Source organism: Schistocerca serialis, chromosome 3 (assembly GCF_023864345.2).
Source record: "Schistocerca serialis cubense isolate TAMUIC-IGC-003099 chromosome 3, iqSchSeri2.2, whole genome shotgun sequence".
Lineage (NCBI taxonomy): Eukaryota > Metazoa > Arthropoda > Insecta > Orthoptera > Acrididae > Schistocerca > Schistocerca serialis.
The window spans coordinates 447585904-447608588 of NC_064640.1; positions in this window are offsets into that span (position 1 = coordinate 447585904).

Genomic DNA, 22685 nt, shown 5'->3' on the forward strand with positions numbered 1-22685 from the left:
GGACTTTAATTCCTACTCCGAAATTTTCTTTTGTTTTCCTTGCTGCTTGCTCAAAATACAGATTAGATAACATCGGGGGTAGGCTGCAACCCTATCTCACTCCCTTCTCAACCATCTCTTCCCTTTCGTGCCCCTCGACTCTTATAACAGCCATGTGATTTCTGAACAAGTTGTAAATAGCCTTCCGCTCCTTGTATTTTACCCATTACCACCTTTAGAATTTGAGTGAGAGTATTCCAGTCAATATTGTCAAAAGCTTTCTCTAAATCTACAAATGCTATAAACGTAGGTTTATCTTTCCTTAACCTATCTTCTGTGAGAAGTCGTAATGTCAGTATCACCTCGCGTCCTCCTATGTTTCTCTGGAATCCAAACTGATCTTCCTCGAGTTCGGCTTGTACCAGCTTTTCCATTCTTCGGTGGAGGATTCGTGTTAGTATTTTGCGACAATGACTTGTTAAAGTAATAGTTCGGCAATTTTCACACCTGTCAGCACCTGATTTCTTTGGATTTGGAATAACTGTAGGATAGGGAATTAATGGTCGGAAATTCATATTTATTGTATTATGGACATACACAGCGTACACCGCACAACAACAGCGTAGCTCACAGTAATTGTTGAGAACGATTGAGAGCGACGACCGCCAGTGTCGGTGCAAGTATTGCAACGGCGCGTGCAGTTTTGCTGCACTATCGCAAGGCTCCTGGGTGTCTGTCGTACACTGGAACAGGCAGCGGGTGATAAACAGCGTACCCCATGAACGTGTTGTATTTGTTGACGGACGAGGCTTCATTTACCCGTGATGAGGTTTTCAACAGTCACGACAGCCATGTCTGAAGTGAAGATTGGCAAAGTTTTACAAAAGTTCGAAATATAGCGCGTACTTCACTCAGAGATGCTTTTAATCATTTCCACAACGAAATTCTGTCTCGAAATCTGGCAGAAAACGCAGAGAGGTTCTGGTCATACATAAAGCACACCAGTGGCAAGACGCAATCAATACCTTCACTGCGCGATAACAACGGTGATGTGACTGATGACATTGCCACTAAAGCAGAGTTATTAAACACGGTTTTCCGAAACTCCTTCACCAAAGAAGACGAAGTAAATATTCCTGAATTCCAATCAAGAACAACTGCCAAGATGAGAAACATAGAAGTAGATATCTTCGGCGTAACAGAGCAGCTTAAATCACTTAATAAAGGCAAGGCCTCCGGTCCACATTGTATACCAGTCAGGTTCCTCTCAGAGTATGCTGATAAAATAGCTCCATATTTAGCAGTTATATACAACCACTCGCTCACAGAAAGATCCGTACCTAAAGTCTGGAAAATGGCACAAGTCACACCAATACCCAAAAAGGGAAGTATAAGTAATCCGCTTAATTACAGGCCTATATCATTAACGTCGATTTGCAGTAGGGTTTTGGAACATATACTATATTCGAACATTATGAGGTATCTCGAAGAAAACGATTTGTTGACACATAGTCAGCACTGTTTCAGAAAATATCGTTCTTGTGAAACACAACTAGCTATTTGTACTCTTGAAGTAATAAGTGCTATCGACAGGGGATGTCAAATTGATTCCATATTTTTAGATTTCCAGAAGGCTTTCGACACTGTTCCTCACAAGCGTCTTCTAACCAAAATGCGTGCCTACGGAGTATCGCCTCAGTTGTGCGACTGGATTCGTGATTTCCTGTCAGAAAGGTCACAGTTCGTAGTAATAGACGGAAAGCCATCGAGTAAAACAGAAGTAATATCCGTGGTTCCCCAAGGAAGTTTTATAGGCCCTCTGTTGTTCCTGAACCGAATTAACGACATAGGAGACAATCTGAGTAGCCGTCTTAGATTGTTTGCATATGATGCTGTCATTTACCGTCTTGTAATCATCAGATAATCAAAACGACTTGCAAAATGATTTAGATAAGATATCTGTATGGTGCGAAAAGTGGCAATTGACCCTGAATAACGAAAAGTGTGAAGTTATTCACATGAGTACTAAAAGAAATCAGCTAAATTTCGATTACGCGATAAGTCACACAAATCTGAAGGCTATAAATTCAGCTAAATACTTAGGGATTACAATTAAAAAAAAACCTAAATTGGGCCGGCCGGAGTGGCCGTGCGGTTCTAGGCGCTACAGTCTGGAACCGAGCGACCCTTACGGTCGCAGGTTCGAATCCGGCCTCGGGCATGGATGTGTGTGATGTCCTTAGGTTAGTTAGGTTTAATTAGTTCTAAATTCTAGATGACTGATGACCTCAGAAGTTAAGTCGCATAGTACTTAGAGCCATAGATAATATTGTGGGTAGAGCAAACCAAAGACTGCGATTCATTGCCAGAACACTTAGAAGGTGAAACAGGTCTAGTAAAGAGACTGCTTACCCTAGCCTTGTCCGCCCTATTCTGGAGTACTGCTGTGCGGTGTGGGATCTGCATCAGGTGGGACTGACAGATGGCATCGAAAAAGTACAAAGAAGTGTTGTATCCACGGACCCAACAAACCAACCAACCAACTCGCGCACGCGAGCCCTGACCGTGACATCGCTGGCCACAGTTCCTGTCGCGGCCGTCGGCGTCTCAGGGCGTTACCGCCGACGGAAGAGGTCGCACAACGGCTGAGCTCGGGTCCGCAGCGCCCTCTGCCTTTTGCATATAAGGAGGAGCGCTGGCCCCGGGACGGGCAGTCTATTGTCGATTGTCTATTGCTAACCTTTCGTGGAGTTTATAGCGGAGCCATTGCAGTGTGATATTTGCTATTGTATTCGACTAGGCTCAGTACACGGATTACTCTTGGATATTACATGGACTCGTATTGCTGGTGCACGTTTCGTCAGAAATAAAGATAAGTTATCTTTTCATTCTAGCTGGCGCAATTCTTGTCATTAATTATTTTTCGGCCAACAGACATAGCTACATCCTGGTCACTACCCGCGCTTTATACAATTAGTGGTGGCTGCCCCAAAAGTACCGCCGAGGACCTTGGGTTTGGGAGCTGTCACAAAAAGAAGGGCAGCTCGTTTTGTATTATCGTGAAATAAGGGAGGTAGTGTCACAGATATGTTACGTGAATTGGAGTGGCAATCATTAAAACAAAGGCGTTTTTCGTTGCGATGGGATCTCCTTACGAAATTTCAATCACCAGTTTTCTCCTCCCATTGCGAAAACATTCTACATAGGGAGAAATGATCATCACGATAAAATAAGAGAAATCAGGGCTCGCACAGAAAAATTTTAACGCTCGTTTTTCCCGCGTGCCGTTCGTGAGTGGAGTGGTAGGGAGGCAGCCTGAATGTGTTTAATTGGAACCTCTGCCAAACATTTTATTGTGAATAGTAGAGTAATCACGTAGGTGTAGGTGAGGACAAACCCCACGCTACTCACACTGGTGACCACCAGCAATGATTATCTGTCAACGTATGGGCGGGCATTGTCCAAGATCACCTAATAGAACCTTATTTGCTGCCTCCCCGTTTGACTGGTCCACGTTACGTGGCGTTCCTGCGAGATGTGCCGACACATGGTCTAGCGGTTCTAGGCGCTCAGTCCGGAGCCGCGCGACTGCTACGGTCGCAGGTTCGAATCCTGCCTCGGGCATGGATGCGTGTGGTGTCCTTAGGTTAGTTAGGTTTAAGTAGTTCTAAGTTCTAGGGGACTGATGACCATAGATGTTAAGTCCCATAGTGCTCAGAGCCATTTTTTTTGTGCCGACACAGTTCTAGGTGACTGTACCCCTTGTTGTCCATGAAACGATGTGGTTTCAACACGACGACGCACTAGCTCACTGCGATGTCAATATCCGTGAGCACGTGAACAACTAGTATCCTCATCGTTGGACTGGAAGGGGAGGTCGAATCCCATGGTCAGCGCGATCGCGAGATTTCACGCCTTTTTCCTCTGAGGTTACGTCGAGATCCTGGTGTACGAAACCCCCGTAGAAACGGATCAAGACCTGCTTGATAGGGTCCATGCTGTAGCAGACAACAGGAATGCTTGAGAGAGTGCGGCAGAAGTTCATCCGCCGTTGCCATGCATGCACTGAGGCAGGCATTCGTCACTTTGAACAATTACTGTGAGCTGCGTTGTTGTTATTCGGTGTATGCTATGTATGTCCATAACACAATAAACATGCATCTCTGACTATTCGTTCGCTATCTCAGTATAATCGGCTGTGGACGCAATATGACCTGCTTCAAAAGATTTGCAACATCCTGTATGCAAGGACTTCAGAAAGTAAATTACACATGTCGTCCGCCGCCAACTGGAAAGATTCTCCAACGGTGACATGTGTTCGACAGTAAGATTCTTGTGAGCAAAATGACTAAATTACGCTCAGATTCACCATGAAATTCTGACGGTATATATATCATGTCAAGCCTTAGTGAAATGGTGCAATAAATTTGAGCTAAGCCTCTCAGGCGTAGATGATGCTGATCTAGTATGCAGTCTAGATCTTGCACCATGCAATTTCCATCTTTCTGGCAAGCTGAAAAACATCTGAGGAGAAGGAGATTTTTTAATGACGAGCGGTTCTCGAAATGGCACCGTAACCGAGGAGTGTATTTCTGTCATCGAGGAACTGAAGGACTGGTAGAACGTCCCGACTCTTGTTTACAGAGACTTGATGAGTATGTTGAAAAATGGTGTCGTGTGTGTGTCACTTTGAAGTGTAGTGCAGCATTTGATAAGTTGCTTGGCATGCCATAATAATGTATAACTTGCTTTTCGATATATCCTCGAAATCGCTTCAGTCACAAAAATATTGTAAACTTCTCGCAGGGCTGTATAGATGTAAACAAAATGTCTTGTCACTGGTGTGCCGACGGAAATGGACGTACAGGGGTATTCACTGTGCGCCGAAATGGGTATTTTAGACCAAATCAGGTCATGTGTTTTTCTGCGTACGCCTTGTGATAGGATCGGCTGATTATATTGAATATAATTTAGAGAATTTGCGCATGTGGCTGAAATAATTATATATTCGATGAATTCATTTATTACTTATTTACTTTATTTCGGTATTAATGAATTATGTTAGTGATATGCTTCGTGTTCATGGGGGCATCGTTGCATTGGTAAAGTAAAGTAAAAATATTGTGCCCGACTAAGCATTGTGACACAGTCTTCCTGACGAATGACACTTAAATTTAACGCAAAATTTTAAGTATATTCACTCTTCATTTCGTCTGACTAATTTTCATCCCTGAAATTGTCACCAAGCGTTCACAATTGCGAGGGCGTGAAGCCCACAATCTTCAAATTCGATTATTACAGAGTATGCATTCACACACATGCCCAATGGAAAAGCTGAGAGACTAGTCACGTAACTGAATGATGACATTATGGCATGTTTGAAGCGGAGCGATCTCTGCCGTACCGTGCGCACATATTTTTACGGGCAGTTGCGCCGTCTTCCTTTTTCTGGAAGCAACCGGGCATTAGCAACAATTACCGCCGTTTGTCGTCATTACCGTGCTCGGGCTGCGCTCTCGGTAACTACCGAAATGTCAGTGATCGGGCTCGAGGCTGCAAGCTGCGATGTGTGCCACGATAGGGCGGCCCTCCGTGCTCACACGAGCAATTCAGGCAGCACGCCTACTGTGCGCCGCTCACCACAGTGACACACGACGTGCCTGCCGTTATTCACACGTTCACGTTCACGTTCCCCTTACCACGCAGCCGGGCTCCTTCGGATGTAGAACGCACTCATCCAGTTTTACTAACTTATACATGGTGCTCAGAAACAATGTGCGTTCACGTTCCCCTTACCACGCAGCCGGGCTCCTTCGGATGTAGAACGCACTCATCCAGTTTTACTAACTTATACATGGTGCTCAGAAACAATGTGAAAAGCTTGTGTTGTAGGGTAGGTTGTGCTGAGAAATAATTGTTTGGAAAAAATACGTAACGCTGCGCCATTTCCGAGTTTTTTTAGCGTTGAATTGAGCCAATCAGGCCTTTGCGCGCGTCCCACCAGATACAATTAGTGTCAATTGTCCCCACAACATACATGATAGCGCACGAGACTGCTCAGCGTTTCGCTCGGATTGGACCCTTATTAGCGTCCAATGTCCAATTTTTGCATCGCTCTCTCAGTTTCTAAGCACAACCTACCCAGAAACACCCTTGCATCATTTCCAGGCTATATATATATATATATATTATTGTTGTGGTGTTCAGTCCAGAGACTGGTCTGACGCAGCTCACCATGCTACTCTATCCTGTGCAAGCTTTTTCATCTCCCAGTACCTACTGCAACCTACATCCTTCTGAATCTGTTTAATGTATTCATCTCTTGGTCTCCCTCTACGATTTTTACCCTCCACACTGCCCTCCAGTACTAAATTGGTGATCCCTTGATACCTCAGAATATGCCTCACAACCGATCCCTTCTTCTAGTCAGCCCAGTCCATATTCACCTACTACGTTTCCTTCTCTCCCTTTTCCTACTATCGAATTCCAGTCACCCATGACTATTAAATTTTCGTCTCCGTTCACTATCTGAATAATTTTTTTATCTCATCATACATTTCATCAATCTCTTCGTCATCTGCGCAGCTAGTTGGCATATAAACTTCTACTACTGTGGTAGGCGTGGGCTTCGTATCTATCTTGGCCACAATAATGCATTCACTATGCTGTTTATAGCAGCTTACCCGCTTTCCTATTTTCCTATTCATTATTAAACCTACTCCTGCATTACCCCTATTTGATTTTGTATTTATAACCCTGTATTCATCTGACCAGAAGTCTTGTTCCTCCTGACACCGAAGTTCACTAATTCCCACTATATTTAACTTTAACCTGTCCATTTACCTTTTTAAATTTTCTAACCTACCTGTCCGGTTATGGGATCTGACATTCCACGCTCCGATCTGTAGAACGCCAGTTTTCTTTCTCCTGATAACAACGTCCTCCTGAATAGTCCCCGCCCGGAGATCCGAATGGGAGACTATTTTATCTCCGGAATATTTTACCCAAGAGGACGCCATCATCATTAACCATACAATAAAGCTGCATGCCTTCGGGAAAAATTACGGCTGTAGCTTCCCCTTGCTTTCAGCCGTTCGCAGTACCAGCACAACAGGCCGTTTTGGTTAGTGTTACAAGGCCAGATCAGTCAACTACTGAAAAGGCTGCTGCACCTCTTCAGGAACCACACGTTTGTCTGGCCTCTCAACAGATACCCCTCTGTTGTGGTTGCACCTACGGTACGGCTGTCTGTATCGCTGAGGCACGCAAGCCTCTCCATCAACGGCAAGGTCCATGGTTCATGAGGAGGATATACAGGGTGTCCCAGCTATCTTGTCCATCCAAAATATCTCTGGAACAATAACAGCTATTGGAAAACAACTTTCACCGGTATCAATGTAGGGCTGGGGCCCACGAACGTACATATTTGGAAACATTCTAAAACGAAAGCATATGTGTTTTTTAACACAAACTTATGTTTTTTTAAATGGACCTCCTATATTTTTTCTTCAGCAATCCATAGCATGACAAAGCACATACACAATGACGTTGATTGCATCGCATTATTCCCATTACATCCCGAGATATTGAGACGTGAAGTTGACGCTTGAAACACCCGACAAGCGCTGCTAGCGCACGTCCTGAGGCTCAGGCGTGAACCCCATGCTGCCCGTAATCGCGATGTGATTGACATGTGTAATCACACCTTATCAAGAGGTCCGAAACGAATAATACGGTCTGCTGCCATCAACTCTCATAAGCACATAATGGTTTCCCTCTTGCACGTTTTACGTATCTACGTACACAATATGAACCAGTACCGATCGGTGTACACCCGTCGGGTTGTCTTATTTATCCTGCACACCCAAAATAAGGTTTATCTAATGCGTTATATGACCCATTGTGCCTGTCGCGCAGGGCATGGCTCTACCTAGTCAAGTGTCCAACGTAGTTCCGACTCCTGCCACTTCGCCTTGTTTATGATTTGCGACCCATGCAAACTCCTGTACTCCACCACCCTCCGAGCATCCCATTTGTTGTTGCTTTGGCGTGCAGTACAACGCTTGCCAGCCGGCCGTTGTGGCCGTGCGGTTCTAAGCGCGTCAGTTTGGAACCGCGTGACCGCTACGGTCGCAGGTTCGAATCCTGCCTCGGGCGTGGATGTGTGTGATGTCCTTAGGTAAGTTAGGCTTAAGTAGTTCTGAGTTCTGGGGGACTGTTGACCTCAGATGTTAAGTCCCATAGTGCTCAGAGCCAAGCCACCGCTTGCCAGTGTAGTCGTGCATCAGAGCAATCTAGTGACGGCACGGAGGTAGTACACATTGTGAATAAACGTTGTGTTGTGGAACTTATACTGTACATTATAATGTACACACATGAAGATATGGTAGAAATGCTGCTGATCTTTGGAGAATGTACGTTGACGGGAAATACGTTTTGAGATTGCTTGTTTGTTGATAGTACTGTTAGCGAACATTATGATTATTAAGTTAATATGTCTGTTTTCTACCCTACTCTACATACCTGTACTGTACCCTGTTGTAGGTGGACGAAATGCTCTTCAGGCAGAACGACTGTAGAGAAGACTGACAAGCCATCGCCTTCACGCCGGATGTTTGGTCGTCTCACATCTCGTCTACGTGAAACGGGAAGCTTAAATCCAAGACCTCGTCCTAGAACATGCACAGATGAACGTGCTGAAGTTGCTGTGCTCGCTACCATAGCTGTGAATCCTCAAATCAGCACACGTCAAACTGAACGTGAAGTTGGTGTGTCGAAATCAAGTGCACAGCGTATTTTTAAACGTCATAAATTTCATCCTTACCATGTTCATTTACACCAGGATCTTCATGGAAATGACTTCCGCAATAGGGTAACATTTTGTCGGTGAGCTCAACAAAAACTTCTGACTAATCCAAATTTTTTTGCAGATGTTCTCTTTACCGACGAGGCATCATTCTCCAACAAAGGAATTGTCAATATGAGGAATATGCATTATTGGTCCGCAGACAATCCAAAATGGCTCCGTCAGGTAGAGCATCAACGTCCGTGGAAAGTTAATGTTTGGTGTGGGATTATTGGAGATACCATTATCGGACCTTTCTTTATAAATGGCATCCAAAATGGCAGACAATACTCCAGATTTATACGACACAATCTTCCTGTTCTCTTGGACACCGTACCTCTGAACCGGAGAATGGTCATGTGGTATCAGCATGACGGATGCCCTGCACATACGCCTTACGAGCACGGCGACTTCTGAACTGTAAGTTCCCTGGTAGGTGGATTGGACGAGGTGGCCCAGTTAGGTGGCCTGCCCGATCTCCGGACCTTACACCGCTGGATTATTTTCTTTGGGGAGCAGTGAAGGATGCTGTTTACCAACATGAACCAACAACACCAGAGGACATGAAGCAACGCATTATTGATGCTTGTACAGCCATCAAAGAGGAAACAGTAGCACGAAGTAGGGCATCCTTCATCCGCAGAGTGACCCTATGTATGCAAGCCAGTGGGCATCACTTTGAGCATGAGATGTGGACGCTATGTCTAGTATGTAGTGCTGGTATCACAGTGGAAGTTTCTGCAGAGGGCCATTTTATCCAGTGATGCTAAGAAACATTTGTTTGCAACAATTTGTCATTTAACGCATTAGATAAACATAACATTGATAATTATGTGATAATAAAACTAATTGGTTAAACATGTTTAAATTCATCTTCTATGTCCTACCTGAACTTCCCAAATCAAAACATTTTTACCTAAACAATGGTAAAACTTTTAGTCCAATTGCTCCTTTCACTAAAACCATCAACATGAATTTTACTATTACGAGTGAATGATTAACTGTCACTTGCGCTAGATCTACAGTACAGTAAAGTTTTAACGTTGAACGGCATTACCTTTTTAGTAACGGATTAACGATAAGCGAAGATAACTTTGTGACTAACGTTGCGGTACACAGATATGTTACAGAACCGCATCACCCCTAGCCTATGGGATAAATACCTGCTGGAATGTACGACGTTAATGCAGGATGGCAGCAGACCGTATTATTCGTTTCGGACCTCTTGATAAGTATGGAAGTGTGATTACGCATTTCAATCACATCGCGATTACGGGCAGCATGGGGTTCACGCCTGAGCCTCAGGACGGGTGTTTCAAGCGTCAACTTCGTGTCTTAATATCTCGGAATGTAATGGGAATATTGCGATGCAATCGACGCCATTGTGTATGTGCTTTGTCATGCTATGGATTGCTGAAGAAAAAATATAGGAGGTCCATTTAAAAAAACGTAAGTTTGTGTTAAAAAACACATATGCTTTCGTTTTAGAATGTTTCCAAATATGTACATTCATTGGCCCCAGCCCTACATTGATACCGGTGAAAGTCGTTTTCCAATAGCTGTTATTATTCCAGAGATATTTTGGGTGGACAAGATAGCTGGGACACCCTTTATATATATATATATATATATATATATATATATATATATATATATATATATATATATATATATATATATATAAAGTCCCCAGTCGCGTTTCTTTGTATGTGAAGGCTTATCTCAGGAACTGCTAAACAGATTTTAATACGGTTTTCACTGATAGATTAAATGATTCATGAGGATGGTGTGTGTTTATATTTTATAATAAATAGTAATGATGACGTGTAATACATATAAACACATCAAAGAATGTTTTACATCACATTGGTTCCGTGAGTTCGGGAACATGTACTGAAGATTGGAATAGAGATCAATATAAACATCATATCCGCCCTTTTTATTGCTCATGAAAACCACACATTACATGTTGTACCACCATACATCGAGACCTTCAAAGGTGGTGGTCCAGATTGCTGTACATACCAGTACCTCTAGTACCCAGTAGCGCTTCCTCTTGCATTGATGCATATCTGTATTCGTCGTGGCATACTATCCACAAGTTAATCAAGGCACTGTTGGTCCAGATTGTGCCACTCCTCAACGGCGATTCGGCGTAGATCCCTCAGAGTGGTCGGTGGGTCACGTCTTCCATAAACAGACCTTTTCAATCTATCAAAGGCATCTTTGATGGGGTTCATGTCTGGAGAACATACTGGCCACACTAATCGAGCGATGTCGTTATCCTGAAGGAAGTCATTCACAAGATGTGCACGATGGGGGCACGAATTGTCGTCCATGAAGACGAATTTCTCGGCAACATGCTGTCGATATGGTTGCACTATCGGTCGGATGATGGCATACACGTATCGTACAGCCGTTACGGCGCCTTCCATGACCACCAGCGGCGTACGTCAGCCCCACACAATGCCATCCTAAAACAGCAGGGAACCTCCACCTTGCTGCACTCGCTGGACAGTGTGTCTAAGGCGTTCAGCCTGACTGGGTTGCCTCCAAACACGTCTCCGTCGATTGTCTGATTGAAGGCATACGCGACACTCATCGGTGAAGAGAACGTGATGCCAATCCTGAGCGGTCCGGTCCAATCGGCATTTTGGTGGGCCTACCTGTACCGCACTGCATGGTGTCATAGCTGCATAGATGGACCTCGCCATGGACGTCGGGAGCGAAGTTGCGCATCATGCAGCCTGTTGCGCTCAGTTTGAGTCGTAACACGACGTCCTGTGGCTGCACGAAAAGCATTGTTCAACATGGTGGCGTTGTTGTCAGGGTACCTCCGAGCCATAATCCGTAGGTAGCGGTCATCTACTGCAGTAGTAGCCCTCGGATGGCCTGAGCGAGGCATGTCATAGACGGTTCCTGTCTCTCTATATCTCCTCCACGTCCGAACAACATCCCTTTGGTTCACTCCGAGATGCCTGGAAACTTCCCTTGTTGATAGTCCTTCCTAGCACAAAGTAACAATGTGGACGCGATCGAACCGCCGTATTGACCGTCTAGGTATGGTTGAACTACAGAAAACACGAGCCGTGTTCCTCCTTCCTGGTGGAATGACTGGTACTAACCGGCTGTCGGACCCCCTCCGTCTAATAAGCGCTGCTCATGCATGGTTGTTTACATCTTTGGGCGGGTTTAGTGTCATCTCTGAACAGTCAAAGGGACTGTGTCTGTGATACAATATATACATTCCAAGTTTATCTTCAGGAGTTCTGGGAAACGGGGTGATGCAAAACTTTTTTTGATGTGTGTATTTTGTCTGTTCAGTATTGAATTGGAATCTGACTGGTACCTCGTGGCAATGATGGGAGCTGCGAGCTGGTCAACTACAGAGGAGGTGGTACCCAGAGAGCAGCGAAGCTAGCCAGAGTTTGTACCTCCATACATATCTTCTATCGTTACGTAGTATAAATTAATGTCCCTCGTCCCGTTTTTCTGTCTGTTTGTGAAGGCTCATAACAGGAACTACTGTAGGGATATTTATAAATTTTTCACTAATAGATAGAGTGATTCACGAGAAAGTGTTGTGCATAGAATTTTGTATTGCTACGCACAGGCAAGTCGTCCGCCCATAGATACTTAAAAGGAAACATCACCTACCTGACCTCGTACTCTGACGTGGAGTGAACTCAATCTGTGACCTCATGATCCGTTCGTTATCTTCTTAATTCTGGTCATGTCAGTGGTACGATATTGAAATTACCTCAACGAACGACACTACGTTCTACCGCGCAACCGACACTATTAGCAATGCTTCTCCAATGTCTTAGGGAGCACCTTTAACGATCCGCCTCGCAGCTGGAACGTCCTGGCCATGAGTAGCTGAAAACTGATCTGAACTGATCTGAAGCTCCCCGAACCGAACATAACCGATAACGGAATCGACTCCCACTCATCGAGAAGACATGTTTAGACGTGTTGGCCGACGCTGCCCGCTGCTCAAGGCGCTCATATATAAAACAAACAAGAGGAAAAAAAATAAAAAAACAGATAACTAAATATGTTAAATTTTCACGACTCCCTTGTGGTTTCCTTTCTCGCCCCCCTCGTAGCTCTACGTTAGTTCTACTGGGAATTGGATTTGGTAGGGGCCAACGCCTGAAGCGGTGTTTTTTTTTTCTTTATTTAGGGCAAAGTTGCGGTAGCAATTTTCCTTCCTTATTTTTGAATCACTTTTATACTTTCCAGGAGATTTTTTTAAAAAAGGTGATTCTATACACCATCATCAGTGGGTTTTATAATCTAAAACATGCAGAAAATAGCATGGTTGTACAAACACAGTGAAACATTATTACATTTTTTACTATTCGTTTTTTGGAATATAGTTTTCTATACACCATACCATCCAACGAACGTGAGTACACGAATAGCTAAGTATCATCTCAGTACACAGCAAATAACTGGATTCCACAACACTACCGCAACAAATCAAAAATGTGTGTAAAATCTTATGGAACTTAACTGCTAAGGTCATCAGCCGGGATCAGCCGCACAGTCCACGACTGCAGCGCCCAAGACCGCTCGGCTAATCCCGCGCGGCACTACCGCAACAGCGACAATAATTCTCAAAAGCATGCTGTAATATACAATAAATGAGGTAGTATGAAAATGTTCATAGGAAACTATATTTCAAAAAACGATTAGTAAAAAATGTAATCATGTGCCACTGTGTTTGTATAACGATGCTATTTTCTGCATGTTTTAGATTTAGAAAAAAACACTGATGTTGTGATAGTTGTCGCCGAAATTAGTTTGGGAGAATAAAGAAATAAACGAATAACAAGGTGCTTTGCATCAAGGTGGACTCAGTTTCTGATGTTGTTGTTTTTCTATGCAAACACGGATCAAATGGAAGAGTTCCAATATAAAAATATATGGCCTTCATCGCACATGGAATTATGAACTTAGTCATCATACAGGATACTTCTTATTAACATTTAAAGACCTCCGAGGCAACGTATATGACGATGAGACAAGTGATTTGATGTAAGATACATGGAGTCACAAATATCGAAAAATACCCCAAAAGTGCGTGACGGATGTTTAATATGTGACGTCACCACATGACGTACTACGCTGCACGTGCAGCGGTTAAACCAATCTGTCTGTCGCACGTAATCATCCCAACCCAAATGAAATATTCCTGTCGGTGTGGCTGTGGGTCCACGTGCGCGACTTTAGCGCGTGGGGCTCATGGTTAGAGTCTTGCGTCTCGCAGGCAGTATGTGTATGTGTGTTTTTTGTTTTTTTTTTCATTGTGATAGACAGTCATGTGCTTATATTGAGGTCAGATTTTTTTTCGTTGCGTTAGACAGTCCTGCGCTTAATTTATTTACCGGTCTCGCGGTCCCTGCTGGTTTATTGCAAAGCACAGTAGAACAGGAACCTACCGTATTGCGTCACGTGTAAATGAGTATAAACTTCCGAATTTCATCATTACCCGTAAAGCACCTTTGTTTTATTTACTAAATAATGTCTGTAAATAAGGAAAGAAGGGACGAAGGGAAAGAAATTCAAAACAAGAACAGATTTTACTTGGTTTCAGCGAGGACAATAATTCTGTAACTTCTACGTTTACAACAGGTCACATTTATAAAAGGTGTTCGAAACATGCACCGTTTGCTCGAATGCATCGCTCAATCATCTCTTCACGCCCAAGCCAAACATCTACACTTGCGGCGACGTGACATGTTGAACGTTTCTTACGCATTTTTGGGGTATTTCCCTACATTTGCGACCCCATGTGTCTTATAAAATTACTTGTCTGTGTCATCTACGTCGCTTCTGGGATTTTTAAACGTTAATAAGAGTCATCCTGTATACCTAAATAATTGCCCCCAATAAGAGTGGCCGGCCGGAGTGGCTGAGCGGTTAAAGGCGCTACAGTCTGGAACCGCACGACCGCTACGGTCGCAGGTTCGAATCCTGCCTCGGGGATGGATGTGTGTGATGTCCTTAGGTTAGTTAGGTTTAAGTAGTTCTAAGTTCTAGGAGACTTATGACCAAAGCAGTTGAGTCCCATAATGCTCAGAGCCATTTGAACCATTAAGAGTGCGGGAGAAGTTTAGTATACCCTCCTAGTAGATATTTTCAGCTTGCGATTATAGGCAGATAGTGATGGAAGCAGGGTGATATGGTGTGATGGTTAACAGACTGGATTCAAATTGAAGAGGAGTGAGTTTCAAATTTCCCTCAGGCCATTCTGATTTAAGGCTGCCGCAGTAACTCTATATTAGTGGAGGCGAGTATCGTCTGCAACCGGCTTGTACACTGAGTGTAAATGTATGTGTACTACACTTATTCGTATTTTTAACGAAGATAAGCGTCTCACCCCGGTCTTTCGTAAAGTGGCTGCAGCACCGTGGCGTTATCGGGACACATCCACGAAACTGAGTTTGAGTGACGTCTTTTGTTTAGCCCAGTGAGTGTTAATACGACTGAAACTAAAAAACATATATTGTTTTCACAGTCATTTCGATATCTTTCTGTTTCCAATATAATTCACGACGAGTGATTTCTATTCAGACCTATGAATATTTCTTTTAATACATCTACAGTTCCTCTTATGCTGTTATCGAGGTCATAGCGGTATATACAGTGTTCTACTCGCGCACGCCCTTGATATTTCGTGGTTGTCGGGAACTAACAGTACACAAGGAGGCGAGCGTTTTGACAGTGCAGTTGATGCTCGCAGTTTTTAGTTTGCGAGGACGTGGACGCAACAGTTGTTTCTTAAACATCACAATGTATTTTAAAGACCTTCCAGAGTCCCTGACAAAAAGAGTGTACTGACACTTCCCGGAATACCAGCTAGGAAATGTACTACATATAACGAGCATTGGAGTCTCACTTGCTTGGGGGTATAAATATTTGGTAACTGGGAAGAAACAGTAAGGTTGATTTCACATTATGGAGACCTTGCACCTATTGATGAAAATTTCAGTGTGAACTTAAAGGAGTGTCTCATTGCCATTCTCCTCTTCGAAACCCATGGGAACTGAAAGCTTCTTAATGCAAGTGCCATGTTCCCAATGACCCCCCCCCCCCCCCCGAAGTATCAATAGCCTTTGGTTTAGAGATGAATGAAAACAACTTGAAATTAACGACCCAATTAGAATTCCCACTGTATCCAGACATGTACTAGTGGATTTACTCCCTTTGTTCAACACACTATAGCCTGATTTTATTACTTGGTAATTGAAATTTCACAGGATGAGCTGTCTTCCTCCAAGAGCAATCAACGTCACGTCCAAGCTGTTCGCTGTTGACAAGCTGCCGCTTATGGTCTATTCACTTCCACTATTTGGCTACTGTTACGTAAGGAGCATGCATATTTCGTAACAGTCGTGTGTGTGTGTGTGTGTGTGTGTGTGTGTGTGTGTGTGTGTGGTTTTTCGGAAAATCCGAAGAAAAATGTTCGAATGTATGTAAAGTCTTCCTTTGGTCGTCCTCCCTCCTCATTCATTCTCATTCATTTCAACCGGAAACTTTCCTTGTTGTGAAGGCGATGGAGAAACTGCACCCTTCTTCAATGATCCTGACTTCACCCACTGATCCATGTTAGAAGTAATTAACTGCTCAAAAATCGACTTATGAAACAGGTAGTGCACTGACAAGGCAAGTTTAACATTTAATGATGCCTTGGGCCGCATACGTGCTAGCGAGCGCTGTTATTGGTCGACAAAGCTCGCTCCGCGCATGCGTAAAAGGTTTCAGCGGATCTAGCGCCCTGAGCCAGGGCACAAACGACCCCGTATTGTTGCGAAACAGTCGATCAGAGAAGCCGCATTCTCCAGCACTAAACAGTGTATACGTTCTCACTTAGGAACCGCAAAGGCTGCTTGGGAATACGACCTGAAGTAAAACTGCACATGTTTTTCACACGAAAAAAAATAGTATTGAATTTGATTTTCACATTTTTATTCAGTAATTTTACTCATTATTTTACACGGATTTGGTGAAAGGTGGCCGCGGACCCCCTAGAAAGAGCCGGCGGACTGCTAAGGGGTCTGCGGACCACAGGTTGGGAAGCCCTGATCTAACACATACTCATGTCAAAATCAGGTCTTGCTAACAGAGCTTTCGAGCTGCAACGGTTACTCATTTGCACGAATAGCAACAGACTGTAGGAGCATGACAAGTAAAAGTTAGAAGTAAACACCCTGTTGACAACGATGACACGCAAGACAGGACAGTTCAGCTGAATACATATAAAGGGGAATATGCTTTTGTCTTATGAAGAAACAAGACTGGTATTCACTCGTAATTATGTAAGGAAACCACGAAAAACCTTTTCAGGGGTACTCGTGTTCTCCCTATTAAGTGTCAACCATGACCGGCAACAAATGACATAGCGAACGAGATGGCTAGGAGACGTAATAGAACCGGCACTGTAGCTCAGCGTGTTCGGTCACAGGGCGCGCTGCCCTCTATACTAAAAAGGAAAACACAGAGTGAATAACTATTGAATGATGAAATTGAAACGGTGGCGTCTGACGTCCGCCCAGGATAAATTGCGAGAACAATGACGCAGCAAATGAAAGAAAGAACACTATGGGACTCAACATCTTAGGTCATAAGTCCCCTAGAACTTAGAACTACTTAAACCTAGCTAACCTAAGGACATCACACACACCCATGCCCGAGGCAGGATTCGAACCTGCGACCGTAGCAGTCCCGCGGTTCCGGACTGCAGCGCCAGAACCGCACGGCCAGCGCGGCCGGCGCAAATGAAAGAAAGAGGTCAGCACAATGGAGTAGTGTTCGAGAGCACGATGGTTTAAATCTGCGTCTGGCCATCCTCATTTAGATTTTCCATGATGTTCCTAAATCGTTCTAGGCAAACACGCTTTTGAAAGGGTACGGCCGATTTCCTTTCCCATCCTGGAAACATTCCGAGCGTGTGGTCGGTCTCTGTTGTTTTGAAAAATCGATTTAGAGAATGCATGCAGGATTCTTTTTAAAAGGAAACGACCAAATGCCTTCCCCATTCATTCCCATCGGAACTTGTGCTCCATCTCTACCTGAAAGCGTAACCTTCCTTCCTTTCTTCAATTGGGTGTCACTCATTTAGTCACCCAGGTTGTTTCTTCTTAGTAGATCAATAGTAAAATTGTTTTCACGCACATGAAAAGTGCGGTAATCAATAAATGGTTCAAAAGTAACATTAGTTCGATACACGTTACTTCTCACATTAGTTTAAAAATGCAGCTACATACGCGTGTGTTGTGACAAGACTTAACTGCAATCGTTCGGCCACAACTGTGGGTCCTTTGATTGCTCTGGTGAGTCTCAAAGCAGACTAGAACATATGAAATATTAGTTCAATTTATTATAAAAGCTTTACTTAGCTTTTACACAGGTCTTTGCCACGGGACTGCTTGATAAGTTTTAACTGTTCTTGACTATTAAAGCATCACTTGATTCACAGATTTGCAAACTGTTTTCTTGCAATACAGTGTTCCACATTTGAATGAACAAATCCATCACGTTGGCCCTATACTACGATGTTGACTGTTCCAGGTGAAGTCACGAACTCGGCAGTGTTGTTGCTAGCTGGAAACTTATTGGCCTCAGCGTTAGGGTGTTGCTATGGTGAGAGGAAGGCACCGTCTTCAGGAGTGCCTCCTATACGTCGTTGCGGATTGCAGCGACCCCTCGCTAATGTATGTGGCATCGATTGGTGTTGTCAACTTCGGTGTGGCAACGCGATCTCAGTACGATGACACAGCGTGTAAGCAGTATCACTTGAGAACTCTGAAATGAAGGAAACTAGACTTTCTTCTGCGTCAGCTGATTTAGTAGTAGCAGTAGTAGTAGTAGCAGCTGCTTTATTCATCCGTAGATCTCTTTCTACAAGGACCCATCTCAAAGAATTTACAAGTTTAGACCAATTTAAAATAAGCTAATTCGTATACATATCGAGATTTAGAGTTAGAGACAATCATTAGATTTACTCATGGTAAACAATACTTTTTTTTACAAAAACTTATTAAATAATGTACAGCCACACTGTTCACTCATATCCCACTATCCGTCACTGCACACACTATACACACATTGTTTCATAACACTTAACTCACTGCACACACACAAACACATAGATACTGGTGATCTCTGGGCCATTTTCTGTACCACAACTTCCCATTTGCTATCCTGAAAAACTGAATCAGCATCCCTCTACAATGAGTGGGAGTGAGTATTGTGCTATGCATAGCTTGGGGTAAGTTTTTCTAGAAAAGGAAAAAAACAAGGAAAAAACAGTCTGAAGGTGTTATGTGAAATGTTGGGTGTTTTATAATCATTATTATTCGTTATTTCTGTAACATTTTTTTACCAAACCCCCTACTCTGTTCTATCTAAGTAATCCTTCGGTGTATAAAATGTATTTCATGACATTTACTTTTTCGCTGCCTTTTTAAATAGGTGTATTTTTGCAATTTCTTTAATCTCTTTTGGTAGTTTGTTGTACAGTTTTATTCCTTGGTAGAAAATACTGTTTTAAGTTTTATGTTTATTTTTTCTTGGTAAATGTAAGTTGAGTCTAGTTCTTGTTCCACGGTCATGTGGACAGAGCTGTTTGTGAAGTAATTACCAATGTTATTTTTGATGTGTATAACTGACTGGTAAATGTATTCACACGGAGCACTTAAAATCCCAGTGTTTTGAACAGATCTCTACAATGAGCTCGACTACTTTTTTTGGTTATTATTATTATGGCTCTTTCCTGGAGTTTGAAAATTGTGTTCATATTTTGTGCATTTGTTCCTCAAAAAAGAATGCTATAGCTAAAAATTGAGTGTACATGTGAATAGTATGTAACTAAAAGACACTGCATGTTTCACACTGATGACAGAATTCTAAGGGCTTACCATTCTGATGACATTCTGTTTGCAGGTACAGTACCTTCCTTCGTGTGTTCACACCACTTCAACTGAGAATCAATATTAAATTCAAGGAAATCAAACTAACGGAAAAGCGGGCATGAAATCAATGACATGAAATGATATATGTGTAGTGCCAGCACTATTTTCTGACGTAACTGAGAAAACGCCGGTGCCACAGCTAATCCAAAAGGCCATGGAAGCGGGTCAGATTGGAGAAGGCCAGACGCCGTTACTGCAGGGGCTACCTGCTGATATGGCGAGTATCGGCTCCAAGGTATGGGGTCGATTACCACGTGTTGCAACTGAGTGGATGCACCAGAGACATTATAGTACTGGGACAACAGAAAGGCAGGGCCACCAGGTGATCTAACTGCTGCCTGTCCGAGCTGTGGTTTGCTGTGGCTTACGCGATAGAAACTGATGCTGTGGCTAAACAAGAAGGGACCAAATCCGTGTAAATACTCGTTATTTTTAGTCAGGAGGTATTACGGTCTGCCAGCCAGCAGTTACGAAGGGCTCTATGACAAAAAGTCACCGTCTTTGGATTCTGCCGCTGCTAGATGCAGCCCTGGTGCTTAGCGCCTTCCAATCGGCAGGCCACGTGGTGACCTACTGCAGCTGCTGCCGGCGTCCTGCCCACGACAGGGTAGCAACTCAGCCGCCATCGTTTGTGCTGCTAAACTCGTTGCGCGCTGCTTCTGCTCGTGTGGGCAGACACTGATGCCGCCTCGTTCACGCTGGGTCCACGGCGTGATTCGGCGGGCTTATTGTGTCTCATCCGGTGCAGCCGGGCAGCCTGTAGCCTGCAGTGTGGGCAAGCTGATTGCCGGCCGCTGCTGCAGTCAGCGTCCTTGCGCGGTCGCTGTCATCATCACCTACCGGCCGCACGATCGCATCTCTTCACAGTCTGACTACGGCTTATGTATAGGAGACGTTGACTTCTTCAAGCATCGTCACGACTGCTGTAATTTACTGGCAAGGGGAGGCAACGTCGTTGGGATTACAGATTTACTTCAAACTTTGTACATATTCAGATGACCATTAAAACAACATAACGTGCAAGCAGTGAGGTGCAGTCTCTGGCAATTCGGAGAAAATAGCAAGAGAAGTTTTGCCAGTTTATTATGTAACTGATGCATCTGTGCGTAGGTAACAAAGTTACAGTTCATGTGGCTGAGTGGTCCCAGGACTATGGAGAGGCTACACCGTCATACGTGAAGGCGTACTCGGCACCGACGGGAGATACAACGGAATCGGCGAGCAACGCGCCCACGAAGAGAGACGTGGTCCTGAATTGTTTTGTACTGAACGAAGCATTTTATGTTTATCATCATTACACCATTTATATAAAAAAGAGATGTTGAAAAAGTCCACTTATTTACGTTTTCCAGCAATATTTTATTTTATAAAGAACATCGCCCTATTTTCACACAGTAGAAATTTTTATTTGCTTTATTTTTATTTTATTTTTTGAAGGAAAAAAAGTGGTTAGCGTTCGAGCTACGTAAAACGAACTTGTATGAGGTGACGTTCGACTGCCGCTGAAATATAAATTTTAATCCATGTTTTTTTCGTCACTGGTTATATTATTTAATTTATATAACATCTGAGAGGTTATGTAATTTTAAAAAACCACCTTTGTTTGCAAGAAGTTTTAGTGAAATCCATGTTATTTGACTACTTACTATTTTTAATAAAGTTTAATTATTTGAACAAACATATTTATAAATATCGATAAGTAAATGTAGAAAGGCTAGTTTTCCAGAAAATGTATGCGTTTCGTGATCTGCGAAATCCCTTACACATTCCATCTAGTAAGGCACGCGGAACTGCTTTGCACCTCAACGCTTCGAGCTGCAGACATACAGGCTGTCCCTAATTGACAGTTAACCTACTGAGCGGTGAGACGTTGCTAATTAGCAAGAACGAATATTTTAGGTGCAAACTTTTAATATAACAGAATTTACACTTGTACTGTAAAAATGTTGGTTTGAGTGTGAGTCGAACCGTTGCGTCATACATGTTCATCTTGCGAATCTCGAACCCTAACCACCTACGTACAGATACATCAGTTACATAATACACGAATGAAACTGCTCTTGCGATTCTCTCGGAATTGCCTTTCTACTTGCACATTATGTCTATTTAATGTCCTACTAAAGGCATACAAATTTTGAAGTAAATCCGTGATCCCAACGTCGTGGCTTCCCTTGTGAGTAAAACGAGACGTGTTCAATAAGTCATGCAACGCATTTTTTTCTCGGCCAATGTCGGTTGAAAAAAATTCGGAATTTTTTTGGAACATGGTGGAAAATTCTCGCTTCAGCCCCTGTAGTTTCATGAAGTTCCGACAGGTGGCGGCGCTATACGTAGCCTTCAAAATGGCGTCTGTATTGGAGGTGCGTTCCAAGAAATCTGTCGTTCAGTTTCTTTTGGCAGAAAACCAGAGCACTGCAGATGTTCATAGGTGCTTGCTGAATGTCTACGGAGGCCTGGCAGTGAACAAAAGCCCAGTGAGTCGTTGGACGAGGCGTCTGTCATCATCACAACAAGGTCGCGCAAACCTGTTCGATCTGCCGCGAGCCGGCCGGCCGCACACGGCTGTGACTTTTGTAGTACTGGAACGTGCGGACACTCTCATTCGAGGTGATCGACAGATCACAATCAAACACCTCGCTGATAAACTGAAAGTATCTGTTGGTAGTGCTGACGCACTCGTCCACCAGTTGGGTTATTCAAAGGCGTATGCCCGCTGTGTTTCACGGTGCATAACGGAAGGCCTTAAAGAGCAACGGAGGCTCAGCTGTTGGGCCCAATGAAGGACCCACTCCGCGGGAGGCAGTACGTGGATGATGGAGAGGTTACTGAGGAAGCAAGACGTTGGTTCCGACGCCGACCGTATAGTGGAACTATGTGGG